General features: G+C 43.6%; 1 pseudogene; it reads left to right on the forward strand.

Moving 5' to 3' along the window:
- Positions 1-5,352: 5,352 nt before the first annotated feature.
- Positions 5,353-6,362, forward strand: LOC125392945 (uncharacterized; annotated as a pseudogene).
- Positions 6,363-7,561: the final 1,199 nt, after the last annotated feature.

Raw genomic sequence — 7,561 nt, forward strand, 5'->3', positions numbered from 1 at the left:
ATCAGCATTATTTTTAAAACTTTATAATTTTATTAAATTTATTTACAGGGGTTTCATGATTATGCCACAGTGAAGGTATGTGTGGAAGTCAGAAGAAGTTGTGGAAGATGGCTCATTCCTTCCACTGTGGGAATCCCAAGAATCCAACGCACGTTCTCAGTCTTCACTGTAGATGTCTGTGACAGCTGAGCCAGCTCCCAAGCCCGATTTTACAAACTTCCAATCAGCATTTTATTAAAAATAATACAAGTGACAGGATAAAAGACCGTTGTCCCACAGCACTTTCCTCCCCCTTTTTTTCAAAACATGAATTCTGAATCTAATATTCTTTGTTTAGCTTTTCTCCTGACCATTATCCATAACAACTTGTAACCAACATTCTAAACAAAGGAAAATATCCATAGTCCATTTGTTGGGAATGTGGGCGTAGTTTTCCAGGCTACTTCTTGCTGACTGGGGGCACTGATAATTTTATGGGGACCTAAAGAAAATTTAGAATTATGATCAAGTCCTGACTGGACTATCCTGTGAGGCTTGATTACCTCAGGCATCATCTTGAACTTGTTCTGGATATAGAACTCTGACATCTGGGCCATCCACTCCTATTGGAGATTTCTCAGGGTGTCTTCCTTGATCAAACCTAATTTTTCTTAACCTGGAATGAATCCACAGCCTTTCATTTCCTGTGGAAACAAAAGCAAAACCTCTTTCAAAGTAACATATCTTTTGACTTCAATTTTGAAGTGAAGGTATTTTTAAAAACACCTATTTTGGATTAATTCAGCAGCATTTATAAACAAATATCTTTTTGCAGGTATTGCTTCTTCCTCAGCACTCAAACAATTCAAAGAGAACACAATAACATATAGTATCCAAACTTTCTGTATATATTTTTATCTTTATGTGGCTTTATTTTAACCTCTAATTTATTTTGATTTTTATTTTTTGGCTTTTTAAGACAGGGTTTATCTGTGTATCTTTGGCTGTCCTGGAACTTCTTCTGTAAAACAAACTGTTCTTGAATTTACAGAGATCTGTCTGCCTCTGTCTTCCAAGTGTTGGGATTAAAGGTGTGTGCCATCACACCCAACTACTCTTTTTCTTTCTTTTATATTTTAAGGACTTTATCCTTTTTTTTTTCCTTTTCTTTCCCAAGCCTACATATATTTTTAACACACTGTAAACCATTAGAGGTTTTCTTCATCTTTGAATCTCTCTTTACTCTATATCTCTCTTTTTATGACCACATGAGCCTTTAATTTGTTAAGGTATATGACTAGGATTAAAGCCGCAATTTTGACGGCTGGATCCACCCTATTTCTTAGCTTTCTGAGAATCTAGCCTCATGGCAGAGGTACTGGCTGGGAAAATGTTTATTGCCACAACTCTATTGTGAAACGCAATAGAGCATGCAGTCAGTGTTTCATCAACACCATTTAAGTGTTTCGTGGAAGGACCTCTGAAAAGAGCTGCAAGGTTTTGCAGCTAAATCTGAGTCAGGAAGCCTCTCTTAAATGAGAGCGCTTGCCTCTAGCTAGCAGAGCAGACCCGAGAAAGTGCTACTATCAAGAATCCATGCTTAACACTGTCATTTTGCATCTAGAATTAGTTCCCAAGTTCTCTCAGGTTTTATTTATTTATTTTTATTTATTTATAAAGATTTATTTATTATGTATACAACATTCTGCCTCCATGTATGCTCGCACTCCAGAAGAGGGCACCAGATCTCATTGCAGATGTGATTGTGAGCCACCATGTGGTTGCTGGGAATTGAACTCAGGACCTCTGGAAGAGCAGTCAGTGCTCTTAACCACTGAGCCATCTCTCCAGCCGTCTCTCAGGTTTTATGTGGATGCAGTTTTCCACACATTATGCACCATTCTGTTGACTGAGTTTTCTGTCCTGCCCAGTTCCTGCAGTCATTAAGTCTCAAAGAGATCACACAGAGGTCTACATTCATTACAAACTGATTGGCCCAGTATCTCGGGCATCTTATTAACTCTTATAACTTATATTAGCCCACAATTCTTGTCTGTGTGAGCCATGTGGCTTGGTACCTTTTTTGGTGAGGCATTCACATCTTGCTATCTTGCTTCCTCTATGGTTGGGTCATGACTGCAGACTGAATCCTTCCTTGTCCCAGAATTCTCGTTGCCTGCCTCTACTTCCTGCCTGGCTACCAGTCAATCAGTGTTTTATTAAAAATAATACAAGAGGGCTGGAGAGATGGCTTAGAGGTTAAGAGCACTGACTGCTCTTCCAAAGGTCCTGAGTTCAATTCCCAGTAACCACATGGTGGCTCACAACCATCTGTAATGAGATCTGGTGCCCTCTTCTGGCCTGCAGCAGACATACAGACAGAATACTGTATACATAATTAATAAATAAATCTTTAAGAAAAAATAATACAAGAGACAGGATAAAAGACCATTGTCCCACAGCACTGGATATTGTAAATGTAATTCTTAGTTGATAATTGTTCTTATTGTACATAGTTTTACTATGTTAAAGTTAAAATATTTTCTTTTTATTTAGACAAAATTGGGACATGTTGTGGAACAGAGTATTTATTTAACTATGTAAAGCTATGTTGCATTTTTCTACATTTGCATAAATAATGTAAATTTATGCGAAGTATGTAAAAGTGTGTTGCTTTTGTTTATGCTGTATTTGTTTAACTATGTAAAGATGTGTTGCTGTTTCAACTTGCCTGCCTAAAGCACCTGATTGGTCTAATAAAAAGCCCAACAGCCAATAGCTAGGCAGAGGAGGGATAGGCAGGTCTGGTGGAGAGAAAAGGGGCCAACACAGCCAGGGGCCCGCCAGCCTGGGGCCAGACAGACAGGAAAGAAGTAGGATAGCAGGATGGACAGTCCATAGATGAGGTAAGTGAGCCCGGTACAGCACACAGATAAACAGACATGAGCTAAGTTAAAAAAAAATAGCTAGAAACAAGCCTATGTTAAGGCTAAGCATTCATAATTAATAATTAGGCTCCATGTCATGATTTTGGGTTTGGCAGTCTAAGAAAACCTACTAAGGGGAGGACTTATCCAAATGCTTAAGTTACTGGGTGTGCCAGCTCACTTGTAAAGAGTAAATGAATGCATTAGAAGTTGAGGTTTGGGTAAATGTCCCAGAAGGCACATGTCAAGGATCCGTCACCAGGGTGCAGCAATGTTTCAGGAAGACGTGCCTGGAGGAATGTCAGGTCATGGAGGAAATATCTCTGAGGAACCCAAGAATAATGGTATATTATTTGTGCTTTAATAAATAAAGCTTGCCTGAAGATCAGAGGGTAAAACAGCCACACTAGTCAGCCATAGGACAGGGAGTGGTGGCACATACCTTTAATCCCAGGATTCAGGACACAGGCTGAGGGTTCTCTGTGAGTTCAAGGTCACCCTGGGCCACACAAGATTGAATCTGTCTAAATGAGAAGCAGAGCTCACACAAAGGTTATCCCAGCATTTGGGATTACACACCTTTAATCCCAGCAAAAGGGAGGTGGAGACAGGAGTGATAAGGCTGGGCAGAGAGAGAAATATAGAGGGGAAGAGAAAGGCACTCACTGGAGTGTGGAGTCTGAGGATTCACGGAGACAGGATCTCGCCCTTTAGGACTGCAAATTTGATAGAGGTAAAAGGCCTCTCTAGTGGCTGGCTGTTTTGCTTTTCTGCTCTTCAACTTGAACCCCAATATCTGTCTCTGGGTCTTTATTATTCATGCTACACCCAAACTCTTTCCTGTCTGTCTTTGCTTCCTTGAGGGGAGCGTTTCCTCTTGGATCCTCTGGAGCAGAGCTTGGGACCGGGGCTGAACCTCTGAACTCACACGAGCCTTCCTCCTCAAGAGCGCAGCGTCTCAGACACCGTGATGTTTGATGGAATGGCGACTGACGCCGGTCTGACAAAAAAGCGAGACGCACCCGATCCTCCCTTCCCGTGAGCGCTGTCTACACAGGCTGCATAGCTACCATGGCCCTAACTCTCCAGCCCAGAAACTGGGCTGGGCTTTTCCTTTCCCCTGGCTTCTTTGATTTCTAAATATAACCCAGTCATTTTGGTTACATGGTCCTTTTTGGCCCCTTTTGGGAAGCAGATCATCCTTCCACTTCCAGCCTGAGCCCTTCCTTTCTCTCTCCCTTCTCCCCACCTTTGTCCCTCTTCTCCCTCCCTCCCTCTCTCTCTCTTTCCATCCCTCTCCCTCTCTCTGTTTCTCTTTCTCTCTCTCTCTCTCTGCCTCTCTTTCTGCTCTTCTCCCTTCTCCCCTTCCCTGCTTTCCCTTTCCCCTTCATAATCCACTAAATAAACACGCGACTGCATGGCGTGCCTACCCATCTCAGAGCTCCCTGCCTGCTGCCTTCGCGGTCCCTGCCTGCTGCTGTCTCGCTGCCACCACTCGGGGACCTGCAGCGTTTTGCCATAACACCTCTCCTCACATGGCATGGCTCAGTTGGCTGGTCATGTGTGCTCTAGACTCTCCTTGATGTCTCTGCCTCTGCCTGTATTCTCCCTTGTATCTATTAGAAAAACCTCAGCCCTTAGAAGCAGTAATGGCCTCTTATTTAATTATTCTTCTTTTTCCTCTTCTTTTTTTTTCGTTAAGAAGCCACCCTGGTCAGGCGGTGGTGACACAAGCCATTAATCCAAGCACCCGGGAGGCAGAGGCAGGCAGATCTCTGTGAGTTCATGGCCAGCCTGGTCTACAGAGCTAGTTCCAGGACAGCCAGGGCTACACAGAGAAATCTTGTCTTGAAAAACGAGAGAGAGAGAGAGAGAGAGAGAGAGAGAGAGAGAGAGAGAGAGAGAGAGAGACTCTTTCTCAAAAAAACTAAAAAGAAACTGGATAGCTGGCTCAGTAGTTAAGAGCGCCTGTTGCTCTTGCCGTGGACTCAGGTTTGGTTCTCAGCACATACATAGTGTTTTTTCTTTCTTTTTCTTTCTCTCTCTCTCCCTCCCGTCCTCCCTTCCTCCCTCTTTCTTTCTTTCTTTTCTTTCTTTCTTTCTTCCTAGTCGGGGTTTCTCTGTATAGCCGTGGGTGTCTTGGAACTCAAGCTGTGGACCAGGCTGGCCTCGAACTCACGGAGTCCACCTGCCTCTGCTTCCTGAGTGCTGGGATTAGAAGCATGTGCCACCACCGCCCGGCTCATAGTGTACACTTTTAAATGTAGGTAAAACATTCTTCCACAAAAAATAAAAATAAAATGCTAAAAAAAGTTTTAAAAAATGCATATCTGGGTCTATGGTGGAAAGTTTTTTAGAATTGGATAAAAATATGCATATCTGGGAGGGTGGGGTCTGGCTGCGCGTGCTCAGTGAGAATGTTCCTGGTGTGCTTGCAGGCTGCAGCATGGACTTTCGCTGCGCTCGTAGAGCTGTGCTTGAGCTGCTCCGGAACGCGGCTCCAGCAGACGTCCCGCACTGCTCCACTGGATGAGAACTACCAGGGATTTTGACGAATTCACTCAAGATAACAATGACATTGTGTTGAAAAACATAGCCGATGACCTTCGGAGCTGTTTGCCCCCAGAGGCAGTGCTTTGTTCGGAACAGCTAGCCCTCCAAAAAATACGACAGCAGCCAGAACCCACCGTTCACGTTGATGCATTCCTTTATGATGAAGACTTTATTGATTCATTATGTGAGGAAGGAAAGATGAGCAGAAACTACTGCACCGTGTGTGGCTCGCACCAAACAGCACCTTTGGGCTTCATCTCTCATTCCTTCTCACTCGCGGAGCTGAAGTCCCTCTGTCATCACGTACTGCCCGACCTGTCGGGAAAGGTCTTGGTTGACATTGGCTCCAGACTTGGTCCAGTCCTTTACGGAGGCTACCTTTACAGCTCAGCAGCGCAGATCTGCGGAGTAGAGCTGAACAGAGAATTTTGCCAGTTGCAGGAAACAATCATCAAAAAATACCAGTTCAGCGACAGAATAAAGGTGCTTCATGCGGACATTTGTACCCAAGGTCCACTTCTGCAGAGTGCTGACGTCATTGTAATGAATAACGTCTTCGAGTATTTTCTTACTGAGGCTAAGCAGGCCAGTGCCTGGGACTACATCGTCCATAATGTCAGAAAACAAGGCTCGCTGTTAGTGACAGTACCAAGTCTCCAAGATTCTCTCTTGGGTCTTAAGACTAATATGCAACTGTCCTCCTGGGTGGAAGAGATACCACTGAACCTTGATGTGCACCAACAAACAGACATCGACAGGGAAGCTCTTGAACAGATTCATTTGTATAAGGTTCTCTAGCACTAAAGTAACCCTCTGTGTGTGATATGATAATCCGTTTTTATCTATGATGCTGTACCTGTAAATAGTTGCATATGATTATACACACTCAGTAGTGTATATGAATATAAATAAAGTGTGTAATAAAATAATTAAAATATTTATATGAAAAAATATGCATATCTGGTAAGGGTTATTTCTACAGAATTGGATAAAAGATTCTAACTAACTTTATTGCTCATTTTAAATTTACATGAATCATTTTTTGTTTTTGAGACTGGGGTCTTGACATTTCCCAATGTTAGCATTACTACAGACATACTACGGAGCCTGGCTTACATATAATCATTATCAACATTTCAAAGAGGTAATTTTTATGAGTTTAAGCCAAAAGCAGATTCTTTGAGTCTCTAATTTAATAAAGAGAGAAAATGATTAACTCCGCAGGGCAAAGTGGTGCGTGCATGTAAGGCCAACATTAGTAAGCCCTAGACACAGCAGCGGGACATATTTCATGGACCTCTCATGGGTACTGGTGAGTAGCTATCATCAGTTACATTTTTGAGGTGAAATGAAGAAAGCTGCCACAGCTGGTCGGGGCACAAGCAGGCAGCCTTGTCCCCAGGAGCTGAGGCTAGTTCCTAAAACTCTCTTGCACATGTGGGGTAGCCACAGAGGGTGACAATGCGCACCTCACACCAGACTGACCAGAGTGACACTTGGCACTCCACAGCCCCGGGCAGGGCATTCAGGCAGTGACGGTGTGTGTTCAAGTTCGTGGTTGTTTGGTCCTGGGTCACTTCTGCATCCCAGCTGGCCGGAAACTGTTCTGAAATGGCCGCCTCTCCGGGATTTTCCTGAGGCTTGGGTAGCTTCCGGGCCAGAGGAGACATTGTCATTCTCAAAGCCAGAAGTGGAGAGACTGTTTTCAGGACCTGTAGGTGTCTGTGACCGATGATGCTCCCTCCCTTCGCAACTGCCTGCCCTGGGGACTTATATCCCAGCATCAACAGAAAAATGACGACTGTAGAGGCTTAACCAGCCTGTGTTGTCTCATAAGGTCAAGTGTTTGATACCTAGCAATCCACTTACTGTGGTTGAACTAATTACCAATATAAGTCACAACTTATTTAAAAAAAGAAAAAGAAATTAGGGCTGGGGTTGGTGGTGCAGGCCTTTAATCTCAGCACTCAGGAGGGGAAGGCAAGTACATCTCTGTGAGTTTGAGGCCAGCCTGGTCTACAGAGTGAGTTCCAGGAGCCAAGGCTGTTTGTTACAAAGAAATCCAGTCTTAAAAAACAACCAGAACCACCACCAACAACAAA

This window comes from Myodes glareolus, chromosome 2 (genome assembly GCF_982192425.1).
Source record: "Myodes glareolus chromosome 2, mMyoGla1.1, whole genome shotgun sequence".
Lineage (NCBI taxonomy): Eukaryota > Metazoa > Chordata > Mammalia > Rodentia > Cricetidae > Myodes > Myodes glareolus.